Source organism: Callospermophilus lateralis, unplaced genomic scaffold, assembly GCF_048772815.1.
Source record: "Callospermophilus lateralis isolate mCalLat2 unplaced genomic scaffold, mCalLat2.hap1 Scaffold_63, whole genome shotgun sequence".
Lineage (NCBI taxonomy): Eukaryota > Metazoa > Chordata > Mammalia > Rodentia > Sciuridae > Callospermophilus > Callospermophilus lateralis.
The window spans coordinates 17,802,027-17,818,799 of NW_027514713.1; the positions used below are offsets into that span (position 1 = coordinate 17,802,027).

Genomic DNA, 16,773 nt, shown 5'->3' on the forward strand with positions numbered 1-16,773 from the left:
CCCCTCTTCTGTTCCTATTACTACCTTGTTGAGGCCTTTTTTCTTTTAACCAGGCAATTGCAATGGCCTCCTTCTAACTGGTCTCCTGACCTACAGTCTTGCCTCCAGCAAATCCATCCTCCAATCCTGATGCCAGAGTGATCTGAAATGCAAATATGTTCTTGCCACTCCCCTGCTTAAAACCCACCAACTGCAGTGGTTCTGTAACAGCAGGGTAGCCTCTGATCAGGGCTGAAAGTAAGTTGTTACTACTCCTACTACTGCCACTATTAGTACTACTATTACTACTAATATAAATACTAATAATAGTAGCTAACATTTATTGATCATTTTCCATTATGCTTTCAAATGATTATCTTTTTAAAACAAATTATAGCCAATTCAAAGTTTTCTGAATGATACTGCTCTCGTTTGCCTGGGGTGAAGGAGAGGGGCAGAGTTACAGGCAGGGGGCACCAGGGAACTGTTCCTAGCCATCAGCAATCTTATCATATGCCCTAGAAAGTGACCATGCTGATTTAGCTCCAAGAGTTAATAGGGATTACCATAATTCTTAGGAATGAAGATTTGCTTTCCATCCCTACAAAACATCAAGGGAGGGTGTCAGTCACCTCGATCTTGAACGTGTCCATCAAGTACACCACACGTGGGAGGGTCCTTTGGCTCCTGGGGTGTACCAGGAAAGGGGAGTGAAGGACTTCTGGCATTCAGGGTCAAAAATGCTTGATCTGGTCCCTGCCTACCTCTGCTGCCTCCTGCCACTCCCCTCACACTTCTCACTTTAGTGCAACCAAACTGTATGTGATACTAATCATCACTCACTATTCCTGAGGTCTCCTATGTGCCAGGTGCTGGGCTAAGTGGCTTGCCGCAATGCTACTAGCTTGGGTGAGGCTCACAACAACCTTTAAAAGAGGCAAGCCTTGTCATTCCTATTTCATAACGAAGGGAAGCGAGGCTCCCAGAGCAGTAACGGCCCAAGTATCGAGGTCACACCCCTCACCTTGACTCACTGTGCCCTCCCTCTTTTGCCTGGGTAGTGCCCATTCATCTTTGGGAGACCTGTCCCCTCCCCTAGGCTGCCCTGGGAGCCTCAGAGGTTGCACTGCAGTCACACACTGGAATCTCTGGCTCAGACTAAGTGCTTCTCAAGGCAGGGTTTGGGCCTCTTGCATCTTGGAACCCCCAGCATCTAGCACACTGCCTGGCACCTAATAGACCTCTGTAAGTGCTTGTTGAGTTGACTAAACTGAATTCCAGACGCTGAACCTTGAGGTCATTGTCCCGCTGACCAGTTTTTCCTGTCTTCACCTCTCTAGGCACAAAGCTATCTGATCTTTCCTTTCCTGCTTGGGTCCCACCTGCACCCTTTGACTTCTGGGTGAAAATGCTCTCTCATCAGCCACGCTGCCCACACTCTGGACATCTCTACTCTCTCTCATCCCCTCTCTCACCCACAGGCAGGACCCCATATCTACTCCTCTCAATCAACTTATTTGGCTCCCCATTGGCCTTAAGTCTTTCCACTGTTTTTTTTGTTGTTGTTGTTGTTGTTGTTGTTGTTTCGGTTTTTTTCCCTGTCCCAAAGTTCGCTCCCCACCCCCACCCTCCAAAAAAATCTGTTTCTTTATGTCTCTTCACTAAGTCCTCCCAATCAACAGCCCACAGTGGGGTTTTCTCCTCAGAAGTGCATAACCCACAATGTGCTATTTAAACCAGTTTTATTTTGCCTTGGGAAGTCCCATTGCCTTGCCTGAAGACGTTAAAATTTTCTCCTGTCCCCAGCCTGAATCTCTGTGTCCCTGAACCCCAGCCTGCTCTGCGGCAGAGCTGGTGTGTCCAGGACAGAATGACCCTCAGAGACCCTTGACCCCCCCCTGCCCCCACACCCGTCCCCTGGCCCTGCCTTCTCCTCAATTACCTGTCTCCTCTTCTTTTGGCAGCTTTGGGATTCCCGCCCCTGACTTCACCTTCATGCTGTATGGAATGAAGATTGCAAATCTGGCCTACGTCACCAAGACTTGGGTCAAGTTCTTCAAACTCAACTGCTGGACTGACTCGCGGCTCCCAGAAAAGAGGAGAATGAAGCTGAGCTCAGATATCAGCAAGCACCACAAGTCACTGCTAGCCAAGAACGTTTATAACAGGTGTGTGTCCGTGTGTGTGTTTGTTCATGCACACACAATTGCTGGTGAGGGGTGCTCAGGGCATGGGGGAAGGGCTGTCTAGCCAAGAAAAGAGTAGTTTGCTCAGGTTGTGGGGAGGCCTCTTTCTTAAGGAATGGGGGAAGCAGATGTGGGGCTTGGTGGGAGCATGGCTGGCACTCTCCCCAGGGCATCCCCCAGCCCAGGCCGCTCCTGCCCTGGCCCCCACCCTTGACTCCCACTCTACCCAGGGCTGAGTATCTTCACGGGAAGCATGGGGTAGACATGTAAGTCCAGGGGCCACATGAAACACGAGAGGGGCAGCTCCTTATCCACCTGGATTTGAACTGCACAAAGGTGCTGAACCTGAGGCTCCAGAACGGAGGAAAAAAACCTGTTACCTTCACTCACCTCTTTCTACTCTGCAGGACACCCCATTTTGCCTTCTACCATCGTGACCAGGAGCTTCCCTGCCCACCAGGACCAGGTGAGTAGCTTTCCAAAGGGAAGAACTCTAGTGGGCAGGGCTTGTCCTAGCAGGGCTGCAGCTTTGGAGCACACACTCTGGCTGTCCAGTGGTCTTCTCTCGGAATGGGGCCGACTGGGTGAGTGTCGGGTTCAGCATGTTGGTGGGAGGGTCCCTGCCTTTCCTCCCCCCTCCCATTCACTCAGCCTTCTTCCTGCAGGTGAATGCTATGAGTTGCATGTGCACTGTAAGACCAGCTTTGTGGGCTACTTCCCAGCCATGGTGCTCTGGGAGCTGCTGGGACCTAGGGAGTCAGGTTCAGAAGGAGCTAGCACTTTCTACATTTCCCGTTTCTTGGCTGCCGTCACCCACAGCCCTCTGGATGCACAATTGAAGCCCATGACTCCCTTCAAGTGCACCTGGATCACTAGAAACCTTGTGTTGACCAACCAGATAGAGAAAGGAGAAAGACCTGACCCTCCTCTGGGCTCAGAACCTTTTTCTGCCTAGGAAGCAAATTTCAGGAGAGTAGCAGGTCCAAGGACAGTATGAAAACATTTTTTTAAGAAGTGTTTTCACTGTGTAATGGATTATCAGGCAGCCCATTATAGACCGACACACCTCTCTCTCTCTCTCTCTCTCTCTCTCTCTTTCTCTCTCTCTCTCTCTCTCTCTCATAGCATTGGGGATAAAAACCATGCATGCTAAGCCCATGTTCTACCCAGCCCCCTCTCTTCTCTTTTTAAATTAAACAAAAATTGGTGGTACTGGGAATTGAAATCAGGGACAATTTACCACTGAGCTATAGCCCCAGTCATTTTTATTTTGAGACAGGGTCTTGCTAAGTTGCTGAGACTGGCCTTGAACTTTTGATCCTCTGTCTCAGCCTCCTGAGGTTCTGGGATTATTGGCATGCACTGCCACACCCAGATCTCTCTATTTTTTAAAACAACTTTACTGAAATAATTCACATATCATACAGGTCAGTGATTTTTAGTATGTTTATAGATATGTGCAACCATCATTACAGTCAGTTTTAGAACATTTTATTATGCCAAAGAAGAGACCCAATACCCTTCAGCTACCACCCTTTTATCACTTACTCACCTGCTCAGTGCTTAGCAGCCACTCACTTTATCTCTGTCTCCATAAATTTTCCTATGCTGGACATGTCATGCGAGTTGACTCATGTGTGAACATCTTTTCGACATAGCTAGCTAGTTACAAAATACTGTAGGACCTTCACAGTTAGATAATTGTTCACTTTTTGTTAACAATATATAGGTGCCAGGTGCAGTGGCATATGCCTATAATCCCAGTGACTTAGGAGGCTGAGGCAGAAGAATTACAAGTTTGAAGCCAGGCTCAGCAACTTTGTGAGGCCCTAAGCAAATTACTGAGACCCTGTCTCAAAACCAAAATTAAAAAGGGCTGGCTGGGGATGTGGCTGAGTGGTAAAGTGCCCCTGGGTTCAATTTCTGGTACCCCAAAACAATAACTATATATATACACATATAATATAAATTAATCTGGAAGCCTGCATACCCCCCAAAATTAACATTGGCTGTCCCAGGATGGTAAAAATGTTATTATAATTTTTTGCCAGATTCTTTTTTAATAATGAAAATGTATTATAAATAATATTTTTTAAATATTCCAAGTATTGGGTTTTCCAAAATTGGTCCAGCCTTGGACAGAGCAGCCCCATGAGCTAGTGAGCTCCATGTCCTTGGGCAGAAGCTGCCGACCACCCTTTGGCAATGGCATCACAGAGGTCCTTGTGCATCCTCCACAGAGGGGCATTCCCAGATTCTTGAAGGTGACAAGTTCAATGTTTATGACAGCATTTCCCCCCACTTCTGCAGTACTAAAGGAGCTAAGTATGGCACTGGGGACAGACTACCCACCCCCACACCTCAGGCAGCTGCTTCCCATCCTTCTTCAGGGAACAAGTGTCTTCACTGCCCCAAAGGAAATTTCTGAGATAAAGTAAGTGCCTCCCCTCGGTACCACACTCCCGTCTTCTCTCTCCCTGCTGGCCTCTTCCTGTTGCTTTGGATGTCTGTCCAGCCTCCCAGGCTCTATTCCTTCACCTTTGCTGAGCATGCCCACTTGCCAGGTGCTGTTCCAAAGGGGTCTTGCCCATTCTGGTGGGGAACAGTGAGCACTGATCATTTCTTTTATTTTATATTGTACATTCCATATTGTTGTGAGTGCTTTGAAGAACTCACGTAATGCTAAAGTAAAACCAAAGCAGGACAAGGGGATGAATTGGTGATGTTTTACAGAGAGCAGTCAGTCCTGGCCTCTTTGAGGAGGTGACATTTGAACAGAGAATGACATTTGAATGAGGTTAGGGTGTGAGTCATGGAAGGAGCATCTGGGGGAGAATGTTTCCACCATAAGGTTTACCATGGATACTCAAGTCAGGTCTGAGGTTGGGTCAAGGACATCAGAGGAAATAAGAGTTGGGGCTCCCTTTTTCAAGGCCTCTTACCCCATCCATTTCTCTGTCCTTCTTGTCTTCTCTGCTTCCTGGTGTGTTCCTAGTTGCAAATGGGAGAGGGTAGATACTCCTGGTCATGGGGGTGCTTGACCTGTCCCTTTCCTGCCCTTCCCACTTCCTCTCCCAAACATCATTGCCAGGGCCCAGCTGGAGACAGCCCTGATGTGGAGGAACTATGAGGTGAAACTCTGCTGCTGTACCTAGAGGAGCTGCGGATGGAGCACGACATCCGGCACTATGACCTGGAATCGGTGCCCATGACCTGGGACCCTGTCAACCAGAACCCCAGCCTGCTCACACTGGAGGTTGGGGCTCAGATCAGGTGCAGAGAGGGCAGGCTCAAGTCAGCCAACCTGTATAGGCCATTCCTAAATACAGGGCAAACCTAGAAGAAGGATGAAATGGTTCCTGTCCCAGAGAGGTCAGCAAGGGGTAGGGTGGGCATCCTTTGTCCAAAATGGTGTCAGAGAAGGACATTGGGGTTTTAATCTAGACTTTGCTACTACTGGCTGTGTGATCTTGGGCAAGATCCTTGCTTTCTCTGAGCCATAGGCCCCTTATCTAAAAAGCATAGAGCTAGACTGGATAATTCTTAGGGCCCTTTCTAGCTCACAGATTTTGAATGTGTGTACCTTAGACCAGAATTACCCATGAGAATGAATTTCTGCACACAAATGCAGGTGGGAAGAGAGAACAAGGATGATCAGGGCAAGATGACTATAGAAGATGAGTTTTAACAAGATTTTAAAGGCAGAGTAGAACTGAGCTGGTGAGAGGGCAGCTGAGTAGAGTGGGAAGCAGCTGCCAGGCCTTAAACTAGCACCCTGGAGTTCTGCACCTATGAACAGCTTGGGAAAGTTGTCTCCTTTCTCTCCCCACAACTCCTGTCTGGTGGGAGAGGAAGGGGAACAGGGAAAACGCAGTTCTCTGAGTCTTGTGTTAGAAGGCCAGAGCCTCAGGTTTCATCCCTCAGAGGTCTGGAGAGCCTGGGGGTTGGGTCCTTCAGTGACCATGCTTGGGACACAAGCTTGCTTACGTTTACACCCTGTAGGTTCCTGGTGTGACTGAGAGCTGTCCCTCAGTTCTGTGGGGAGACCACCTGTTTGCCCTTCTGTCCTCTGAGACACACCAGGAGGACCCCATCACCTACAAGGGCTTCGTGCACAAGGTAGAACTGGACTGTGTCAAACTGAGCTTTTCCATGAGGTCGGTGTGGGGGAAATGCTTCTTCAGTCTTCTCCCTCAGGCCAGGGGATACGAGAGGCTTTCTCCTAAGATGAGTGGATCCCAAGCACAGGGCAGGGACTTTTCTTCCAGGGAACTTTGAGCTAGAGAGAGCTTTTATGGAAATCTTGGAAAGAGGGAATGGAGCAGAGGAAGGTGGAGGGAGGTCCTGGCTTTTTACTGCCTGGCCCACCTAACTGGAGCTCCTCTACCTTTCTCCCTATCCAAAGCCTCCTGAGCCGATTTGTGGATGGGCTGACCTTCAAGGTGAACTTCACCTTCAACCGCCAGCTCTTGTGGCCCCAGCATCAGGCCCTGGAACTGACAGGGCGCTGGCTGCTGTGGTCCATACTTTTTCCTGTGGCCTCCCGTGGGGTCCCGCTGCTGCCCTCAGAAGCGAAGCTCAAGTGAGACTGAGGGCAGGGGACTCCAAGGCTGGTTGGGTTGTGGGCATTGGGGATGGAGTCCTAGAGGCCTCTGGGATGCTAGATAAGTTGAAGTTCGGATTTCTGGCTTCCCTGCCAGGCTGTATGACCGGAGTCTGGAGTCAAACCCAGAGCATCTGCAGGCCATAAAGCACATTGTTATGGGCACCACACGACTAGCCCCCTACATCATCTTTGGGCATCCAGGCAAGACCATCACATTAGTGGAGGCCATTAAGCAGGTGAGGCTTGATTATAAACCTGGGACCTATATCCTTGACTCCCCCAGATGGAGTGGTTCTGGCCAAATTCTGATTTCTTTCATCACCCTGAAAGTTCTTACTTCTCAGCAGCCATCAAAAGGAGGTGGGGAGGGCTGGGGCTGTAGCTCAGTGGCAGAGCACTTGCCTAGTATGGGTGAGGCACTGGGTTCAATCCTTAGCATCACATAAAAATAAATGAATAAAATAAAGGCATTCTGTCCATCTACAACTACAATTTTTTTAAAGGTGGGGTGCTAGAGTCAATGTGGCTGTTGAGCACTGTTGGGTAGGTTTGGCACTGTGTGGCTCTTGGAGTGACCTTTTGCATTTTGGTCTTCATAGACTTGTGTGTTTATTGCAGTTGTTGTCCCATGTCAAAGTGCTAATTTGACTAGCAGGGCTCCAGGATAGAACTTGTCTTTTATATCACTGCCTCCCTTAGCTGTGGGAGGCAGATGCTGCACTGCCCCAGTGTGAGTCACCAGAGTTTGTGAAGGTGCTTCCCACACTCTACCTGTCCGCATCTCAGGTGGTGAAGCACTTGCCTGAAGCTCATATCCTAGCCTGTGCTCTGTCCAACTCAGGTACTGACCTTCTCTGTCAGCGGCTCCGGGTCCACCTGCCCAGCTCCATCTACTGCCTCCTGGCCCCAAGCAGGGACATCCACATGGTACCTGAGGACATTAAGGTAAGGGAAGTGCAGAGGGTCAAGGGATGGCAGATGTCTGGGAGACACTAAGGGTAAACCAGAAAACTAGGGAGACTTGGATCCTAACCCTTGGGTGGGTGAGAACCCTCCCTGGGCCTCAGTTTCCTTGTCTATAAAGTGGCCCATTGCCAGAGTGAGGGTGGGCATTGGTAGAGCCAAGCTGATGTCTCATGTTGCTTCACAATCCACAGCCCTAGTTTAATGGGGATGCGAAAAAGGGGGAGTATGCGTTTCCTGCCAAGAAGGAACTGCAGGAATACCTCATCTTAATTACCACTCTCATCACGGCCAGCAGGTGGGGAGTGTGTGTGTAAATAAAAGGGTAGTGGGCTGGGAAGATGGGGAAGGGTTCTCAGTGGGTGAGTGAGGGACCAGATTGGGTGAGCATTCAGGTTTGGTAGTTGGGTGCCTGGGGATGACCCAGCCTGGCCTGACACCTCCCAGGTTGGTGTCGGCCCAGTTTCCCATCGATCACTTCACACACATCTTCATCGATGATGCTGGCCACTGCATGGAACCTGAGAGTCTGGTGGCCATAGCACGTGAGTGGCTCAGGGTGGGCTGCAGGTGTGCCACCCTGCATGGGGAGATCCCACCACTTACCTTTCTCCTCATACCACCCTTGCCTTCTAAGACTGATGGAAGTTAAGGAAATAGGCAATTCAGGAGGGCAGCTGGTGCTGGCTGGAGACCCGCAACAGTTGGGACCTGTGCTGTGGTCCCCACTGACACAGAAGTATGGGCTGGGGTACTCGCTGCTGGAACGGCTGCTCACCTACAATGTCCTGTACAAAAAGGGCCCTGATGGCTATGACCCTCAGTTCATAACCAAGCTGTTATGCAACTATAGGTATCCCCACACCCTCATCTCTCTCCACTGCTAACTCATGCCTTTGCACCCACTGTGCCCCAGCAGGAGGCTCTGGTCTGCATTCCTCATTCCTGGTGCTCTGCACCTCTGTGATGCAGAAAGGACTATAGACTGGAAGGTCAGAGGCCTCCTTTAGCTAGTGGTTTCATTCTGGACTAGTGAGATTCTCTAGATATGGGGGTGGTCAGACACCAGGATGTTTCTGATGTCTGTCTCAGATGGCATTTCTAAGCAATGCAAGGAGAAATGAGAAAATGAATAGTTTTTCATAAACGTTATCAAATTAGAGGGCTAGGCAGGGTTGTTTGTTTTGCAGTGGTGGGGATTGAACCCAGGCTCTCACACATGCTAGGCAAAAATTCTACCACTGAGTTACATCCCCAGCCCTGTTTTGTTTTGTTTTTTTAAGAGTCTCTTTGTTGCCCAGGCTGGCCTCAGGCAGTCCTCCTGCCTCAGCCTCCTGAATGGCTAGCTGGACCTACAAGCACACAGAACCACACCCTGTTTATATACTTCTTTTACTGAATAAGTTTAGACATTAAAAATGCTTGGATGAGTACCATATAGGACAGTTGCAGAAAGGAAATGTTATTGTGTCATTACTTCTTTTATTTTTGGATTTAACATATTATATCAAATAAGGGTAATGGGAAGTGATACATTGTTTTTGCACTGCCCTTCCCCGGCAAAATTGAAAGCTGAGTCCCTAATTTCTTGGTTTCTTTTCTTTTTTTTTTCTTTGAGGGGTGGGGTGTGCCAGGGATTGAACTGGGCATGTGACTACTGAGCCACATCTCCAGGCCTATTTTTGTCTTTTTAAGAGACAGGGTCTTACTGAGTTGCTTCAGTGCCTTGCTTTTTGCTGAGGCTGGCTTTGAACTGGTCATCCTCCTGCCTCTGCCTCCCAAGCCACTGGGATTGCAGGCATGCACCACCATGCCTGGCAAATCTTTGTTTTTAAAAGTAATTTGAAAAAAAATAATAATTTCACTGGTCACTAGATCCCTATAGACCCACAAGTTCTGCTTTATGTGGTGTGCAATGCCTGGCAGGAGAGTTTGCCAGTGAATGTGTCCTGCTATGCAGGAAGCAGGAAGCAAGATGGTCATGTGTGGGCCTAAAACCTGTCCCCCCAGGGCAGGACAAAAGTAATGCAGGTCTTGGTCTAGCTCTCCCTCCCTCCTGCCTCCCAGGTCCCATCCCACCATCCTGGATATTCCCAACCAGCTCTACTACGATGGAGAGCTGCAGGCCTGTGCAGATGTGGTGGATTGAGAGTGCTTCTGCTGCTGGGAGGGTCTGCCTCAACAGGTGAGGCTGGACAGAGCAGGGCTCAGGCCCCCACCTCCATATCTTGACTGTTTACTGAAGGTAGGAAAAGGCTCGACTGGACACCAGGGGTCCCTCCAGTTGTCACCTTGGCCTGAGCTTCCTTATTCCCTGCAAGGTTTTTGGACTGGGAGGGAAGGGAAGTAGGGAAGTCCAGCTGAGGGTTTCTTCTGACCCTGTGACCAGGGATTTCCTATCATCTTTCATGGTGTGATGGGCAAAGATGAGTGTGAGGGCAATAGCCCATCCTTCTCCAACCCTGAAGAGGTTGCCACGGTGACCTCCTACCTGAAGCTGCTCCTGGCCCCTTCCTCTAAGAAGGAGAAAGCCCGCCTGAGCCCACCAAGTGTTGGAATCATCTCACCATACTGGAAGCAGGTCAGGCCCTCAGTTCCCAGCAAGGATGGGTCCTCCCCCAGGTGATACCTCTCGAACACCTCTGGCTTCTGCTGGCCCTATATCTCAGAAGAGTGCAGAGGTCAGCTGCCTCCTCCCTCTTTGCTCCCTAGCTCCTTGGCCTCCTTCCTGCCTGGTTCCTCTTGAATTGAGGTGACTCAATAAGAAAAAGATGCCTTTCCCTTCCCTCCAGGTGAAAAAGAAAACCATTATTGCATCACCAAACTTGACAGGGAGCTTTGGGGACTGGATGACATAAAGGACTTGAAGGTGACACACTACTCCACATTCACTCTCACCTTTGTACCCTTCTTTTTCCCAAATCAGAGACCTCAGCTCCTATGCCACTGCTTTAGTCTGGCCCATGTCCCTGTCCTACCTCCACTGCCTTGGGACAGAACTGGGTTTTTCTCCAGCCTGTTGCTCCTCAAAGCTCCAGCTTATAGTTCTGGCATGGGATCAGAAAGCCTGCATGTTTAAAAAGCTCCCACGTCACTGTGATAGGGCAAAGACTCAAACCTGCCCTAAGAATGAAGTCCAAATGCCACAGCCTACTCCCGCCTGTCATGTGATATTGTTGCCTCATCTCCACCCTCAGTAGCTTACCACTTGCTCTGAGATGGTGATTTGAAGCTCTTAGTACACAGAAAAATCACTTGGAGGGCTTTTAATACTGCCAGGGCCCCTCCCAGCCAATTAACACTGCTATGGGAGGGGGGGGAGCTGAGCCAGGGCACTAGTATTTTTTACAGCTCCTCAGGTACAAGCCTGAAACCTACTCTTTTGAGATTTGGAGACCTCTGCCTTGAAAAATTCTGATCAGGAGGTCTGGGTTAGGACCCAAGGTTCTATAGTCTTAACAAGTACTTGCTGATTATCTCCAGAAAGTTTCAGAAACACTGTTTGTAGTTACTGTGTTCTTTGCAACACTGTTTGCTTTGTTCTGATGGCTTTACAGGCCCGATCCCAGAGCTGGCTTCATTCTTGAGGTTTGTGCTTCCAGAGCATGCCTCCTGTCCCTTGTGGCAGCACTCACCTGTTAGAGTCTGTAAACAAGTCAGGATATCACCTGGCATTTTGCCAGAGAAATGTTAGAGTCTGTAAACAAGTCTGGATGGCGCCTGGCAAAATGCCAGAGGGAGTGGTTTGTGAAGTAAGGCCAGCGAGCCATTAAGTGTGGAGATTATTTATTGGTTGACTGCTGTATCTATTTTATGCTAATTAAGATAAGCTGTGTGGAATGTATAAATACCACTCCTGTCCTACAATAAACGGCTCCTACTCCTGCTGTATCAAGGTACACAAGTTGTTCGTCACCCCCTGGTTATTTTGCCCAGCCAGCCGGGCTGCAGCACTCGCCCACTGATCGACAATTGCCCAGTGTACCCTCCTTGCAGCTTAAGCTCCATGGGGCAGACATTGCCCCTTAAGTTCCCCTTGAACCCACCTATTCTCATGTTCTTCCTCTATCTCTTCTAGGTGGGCTCTATGGAAGAATTCCAAGGCCAAGAACACAGCGTGGTCCTGATCTCTACTGTGCAAAGCAGCCAGCTGCTTTTGTGCACTTTAACCTGGGTTTCCTTAAGAACCCCAAGGTTGGAGGGCTGGGGGGTGTGGCAGGAATTCTTCCTTCCTCTGGCCCTTCCTTCCCATGACCACACCACTTCTTCCTTCCAGAGGTTCAACATGGCTGTGACCCAGGCCAAAGCTTTGCTCATCATAGTGGGCAACCCCCTTCTCTTGGGCCATGACCCTGACTGGAAAGCATGAGCATTGCTGCCCTGTAATCCCTTTTGGTGGCCACAAGTCCCTGCTTAGGCAGATATATCTTCATTAGTACCTGCTTATGGCTCAATCCTCAGGATCAGTTAATCTTCATAAAACCTCCATCTTATTTGTAAGTGAGCTGACATTCAGAGCTTTAGCAACCAAGGCTCAGATGTGGCAGGCCCAGGCCTGGCCTCCAGCCTGTGATGGTACTCCTCATCCAGGCCTGCGCAGCTCTGTGTGCCAACACCTCTGTACCCCACAGATTCCTGGAGTTCTGTAAAGAAAATGGAGGGTATACAGGGTGTCCCTTTCCTGCGCAACTGGACCTACAGAACGGACAGAACTTACTTCAAGATCTGAGCAGGCTCAGCCCCTCTATCTCAGGTATGGCTGGGCCAGGGTGGGCCAGGCAGGGGACAGTGGTGGAAGAGAAGGTAAAGAAGACAAAGCATATGTCCTTTCTTTCTAGGGCCCCATGGTCATGACTACCTCCACCAGGAGCAGGAGAGTGAAGGGGGCCTGTCCCTGCAAGAGGAGCCTGAGTGGAGGAATGAGCTCTGAAGGCACAGCTGCCTGCCTTCTCACACCAAGGCAAGCCTTAGCCTGCTGCACCCAACCCTGAACCAGAACCCAGCTGAGCTGCCCCTCTAAGGGACAGAAAGGCTGGGGGAGGGTGTTTACAAACAAGCCATTCCACCCCTTCCCCTGCTGGGGAGAATAACACATCAAGCTGCTTGTTAGCATTGTTATGGGGGAAGGGCGAGGAAGAAAAACTCTGAAAAAAAATCTTGTTCTATGCAAAAGCCTCTTGATCATGTCACCTCAGCTTGGCCCCAGCTTCCTTTGTCCCCAAGCTGACGTGCAAGAGGGTGAGACTGTCGCACCCTGTCCAAGGCCACATCTCCTCACAGCCTCCATGTCCAGGGGAGAAAACTCAGTAGGCAGGGAAGCCACCCACCGTTTTCTAAGTTTAGTCCAGGCTAGAGACCATGCCCCTCACTTGTCTCACAGACCGAGCCAGGCATGATCTCATCTCTGCTCTAAGATTCCACCCTTCCACCCTAGTCATGCCTTTGCCAACAGGGGGCCAGTCTGGCAAGCAACTTGGAAATGAAGAGAGAGATTGTACTCTGGGCTTGCAGCCAAGATAGGAACCAAACAAAGGAAACAGGAAGCTGCCACAAATGTGTTGGAACCTGTGGCATTTATTCATGCCCCCCAACAAGTGCAGTCAGAGACAAGGCCCCTGCCCAAAGGAGAAACTCCAATCCACCAAGCTTAGAAATGCTCCTCTGAGCCAGAAGTATATAAAGTGCTGGTGTGTGACCATCCTCTGGGGAAGGCCAAAGGGAACAAGAGCCCTACCCCTGGACCAAGGCAGCAGGTAGAGGGACTGCTCAAGAAAGGCATGGCACAGGCCCAGCTCCCAGAGGACAGGGAGGGAGGGCAGGCCCGCCACCACTCTGGGGGCTAGGGAAACGATGCAGTCCTGGGCAAGAGGGAACTGGAAAAAGGAGCCTTCAGCATGGAGTCCTAAGGGTAGAGCTCAAGTGTGGGTGGGTGATCCCTAAGCCCCTGTGAAGGAAAGGGGCATCAGGAGCCGTGGGGATCTTAGAGAATGATCTAGCCCCTCTGGCACTTATTGTTGCAGACCTGGAGGCCAGCTCAAGTGGCCATCTCGAAAACCTCCAGCACTCCCTCCTTGGCTTTGGCGGAGCACTCAAGGTAGCCAAAGGCACTGATATGATTTGCCATATTCCAGCCTTCCTCAGATCGAACAGGATCCTGAGAAGACAGAAGATAAGGCAGAGGAAGCTGGTGGCTAGGTGCACCTCTCACCTCATCACCCATAAGTATAGTAACTCCTCCAGCCCTGAGCCCACAAAGCATCCAGGCCCTGGCTGCCCCAGGCAGGTATCTAAACCTCATGTTTACATTCAAAGTTGTTCCCAGACTAGCCCCTCCTCTCCCACCTAGTCGCAGACCCTATGGTACACATGTTTTGCCTGAATGTGTGTCGGCTACCTCCTAAATGACCTACCTTCTCCATCATCCCTCCAACCCATCCTCTGCCTGCTGTCCCAGTTTAAAACCTTGCCTTATATAATTATCCTCTTAAGATAGTCTCTATTCCATACCCTGGCAGCTTCCTGTAATAAACTCTTCCTCTGGTCAGTGGGCCGCTTAGTGAGACCCTGAATAAGCCAGCTCCCTCACCCGCTAAGCCTTTCTTCAGCCATTGATGATGCCCTTCCTCCCCAGGTACCCTGATGGCGCAGTCTGCATACCCCAAGTGAAACATAACCTGTCTCCCCGTGGACAAGGACTTCCTTATTCATCTTAGTAGCCCCAATTCCAAAGACAGAATAATAAACTGGAATAAATGAAAATGCCAAGTGACCTTGGACAAGTCACTTCATTCTCTGATCATCTGATTTGATACTGAGGTTTCTTCTGGTTCTTAGCAGGGCACACACATGGGAAAGAAAGAGGTAGATATCACTATCACTGCTTAACACAGGACAGTTGGCTGGAGAGAGAGCTCCTTTCTGCCCCAGCCTGAAACCCCTCAGAGGGCACCTTCCTCCCCAAAGTTCCCCATCACGTAGCCCCACCCACCTTCTTCATCTTAGCTAGCTCTCTCCTGGTATGCTCATTTTGCCTCAAGTCCTTCTTATTTCCCACTAAGATGATGGGCATGTTGGGGCAGAAGTGCTTCACCTCCGGAGTCCACTTCTCATGAACGTTTTCTGCACAGACATGTCCCAACAGGTACCTCAGCTTAAGCATGTGAGCCCTGGTCTTCCTTCCCATAGAAGTCTGAGGCTGATGGTCTCCTTCATACCTCAAAACTCCATGCCTTGTAGCGTATCCTCCCCCAAGCCCTTCCAAACACCGGAGATGCCACAACAAAGGAGCCAGCAGGGCCTGAGTGGCCCTTGTGACTCCATCCCCATAGCCTCAGAAGATGGCTGACTCCAAAGGGTCTCCACCTCCTCTCTTCAAAGTCCTCACCCAGGCTGTCAGGGCTGTAAATGGAGATGCACATGAGGATGACATCTGTGTCAGGATAGGAGAGGGGCCAGACAGTCATAGTCTTCTTGCCCTGCTGTGTCCCACAAAGCCAGCTCCACCTGACAAATGAGCAATGCATAGCTGACCCCAAGGTCCCCAACATGCTACCCAGAGATCCTCTCAAACCACTGGTCCTTCTATGTGCCAGGCACCATATTAATCACAGTCACAACAAACTCAGATGAGTTTTTCTTAAATGATCTAAGATGTAAACTGGATATACTGGTGCATACCTATAAACCAGTAATGAGGGAGGCTGAGGCAGAAGAATCGAAAAGTTCAAGGTCATCCTGGGCAACTTAACAAGATGCTGTCTCAATTTGTTTAAAAAAGTAAAAAGGGCTGGGGATGTAGTTCAGTGGCAAAGTGCTGCTGGGTTCAACCCCTAGTAATCCCTCTCCCACAAAAATCACTAAAATGTGTTTGACTTTTGTGATCTCAAATGAATCGCTATCATGAATACCACTTTAATTCTCACACTCCTTTGGGGTAAGTCATGCCATCATCACCATTTTGTGGCAGTGGGGAGTTTAAACCCAGAAGCAAAGGGATTTGGCCCTGATTACAAAGTGAGTATGTGGTAGAACCAGAGGATATATCCAGGTTTTCTTTGGATACTGGGGATTAACTCAGAGCCTCACACATGCTAGGCAAGTATTCTACCAATAAGCCACACTCCAGCTCTTTTTATTTTAGATAGGGTCTAGATAAGTTGCCTACACAGACCTCAAACTTGTGATCAATCTTCCTGCTTCAGCCTCCTGAGTAGCTGGCATGATGGGCATGTAACACCACATGTGACTATCCAGGTTTTCTAAAAGAGCAGTTTCATTTCTCAAATTTTACTTGTTCCCACAGGAAAATAAAACAAAGATGTGAGTGGGTGGTAAGGAAGGACATACTACGTGACCAGGAACAGGGTTCTAAGGCAGGATAGAAAAGGGCTCTTGGCCTTACCTGCTTGCTGTCCACCTCAATGTCTGCAATATAGTTCTCAAAGACAGTAGGGAAGTAGACCTCTGGAAACTGATCTGTGCTGAAGACGATGAGGAGGCAGGTCTTTCCACAGGCTCCATCCCCCATAGCCACCAGCTTCTTTTTTATTGCAGCCATGGCTGGGGTTGGCAAACAAGAGGCATTAGGGATTTGGGAGAAAAAACAAACAAACAAACAAAAAAATAGTAGTCCAGAAACTGCTCTGTGGCCTCCAAAACCTCTTCACAAACCTGGGCAAAGAAAGAGAAAACAGAAAAGGGGGTTGTGTCGGCACATTCTTGCCAAGCACCAACTCTGTAGGAAATAGAGTTTAAGATTCCTAATTTCTGGGGCAGGGACAGGTCTTCTCCAATGGGTTAAAATATAGCAGTGGGAGGTGGAAGAACCCACTTGGGAACCAGAAAACATGACTTTCAATGTTGTCCACTCAACTGAGGGGAAACATTCAGCAAGGTGTTCAGGGATGCCTCCAAAAGAGCCAGCTTTTATCTGCTTTGCATATTGGAGTCATGAGACAGACTTCATTTGTAACAAGATTTTGATACATTTAAGGTTTAATAATTGCTAAGGTGTAATCTAGAACAGATTGTCCCTCAGCT

General features: G+C 49.4%; 2 pseudogenes; one reads left to right on the forward strand and one right to left on the reverse strand.

Annotated features, from left to right (window-relative positions):
* Positions 1-1,947: 1,947 nt before the first annotated feature.
* LOC143389599 (helicase MOV-10-like) lies at positions 1,948-12,664 on the forward strand (annotated as a pseudogene).
* A 1,104-nt stretch (positions 12,665-13,768) lies between these two features.
* LOC143389549 (rho-related GTP-binding protein RhoC-like) lies at positions 13,769-16,291 on the reverse strand (annotated as a pseudogene).
* Positions 16,292-16,773: the final 482 nt, after the last annotated feature.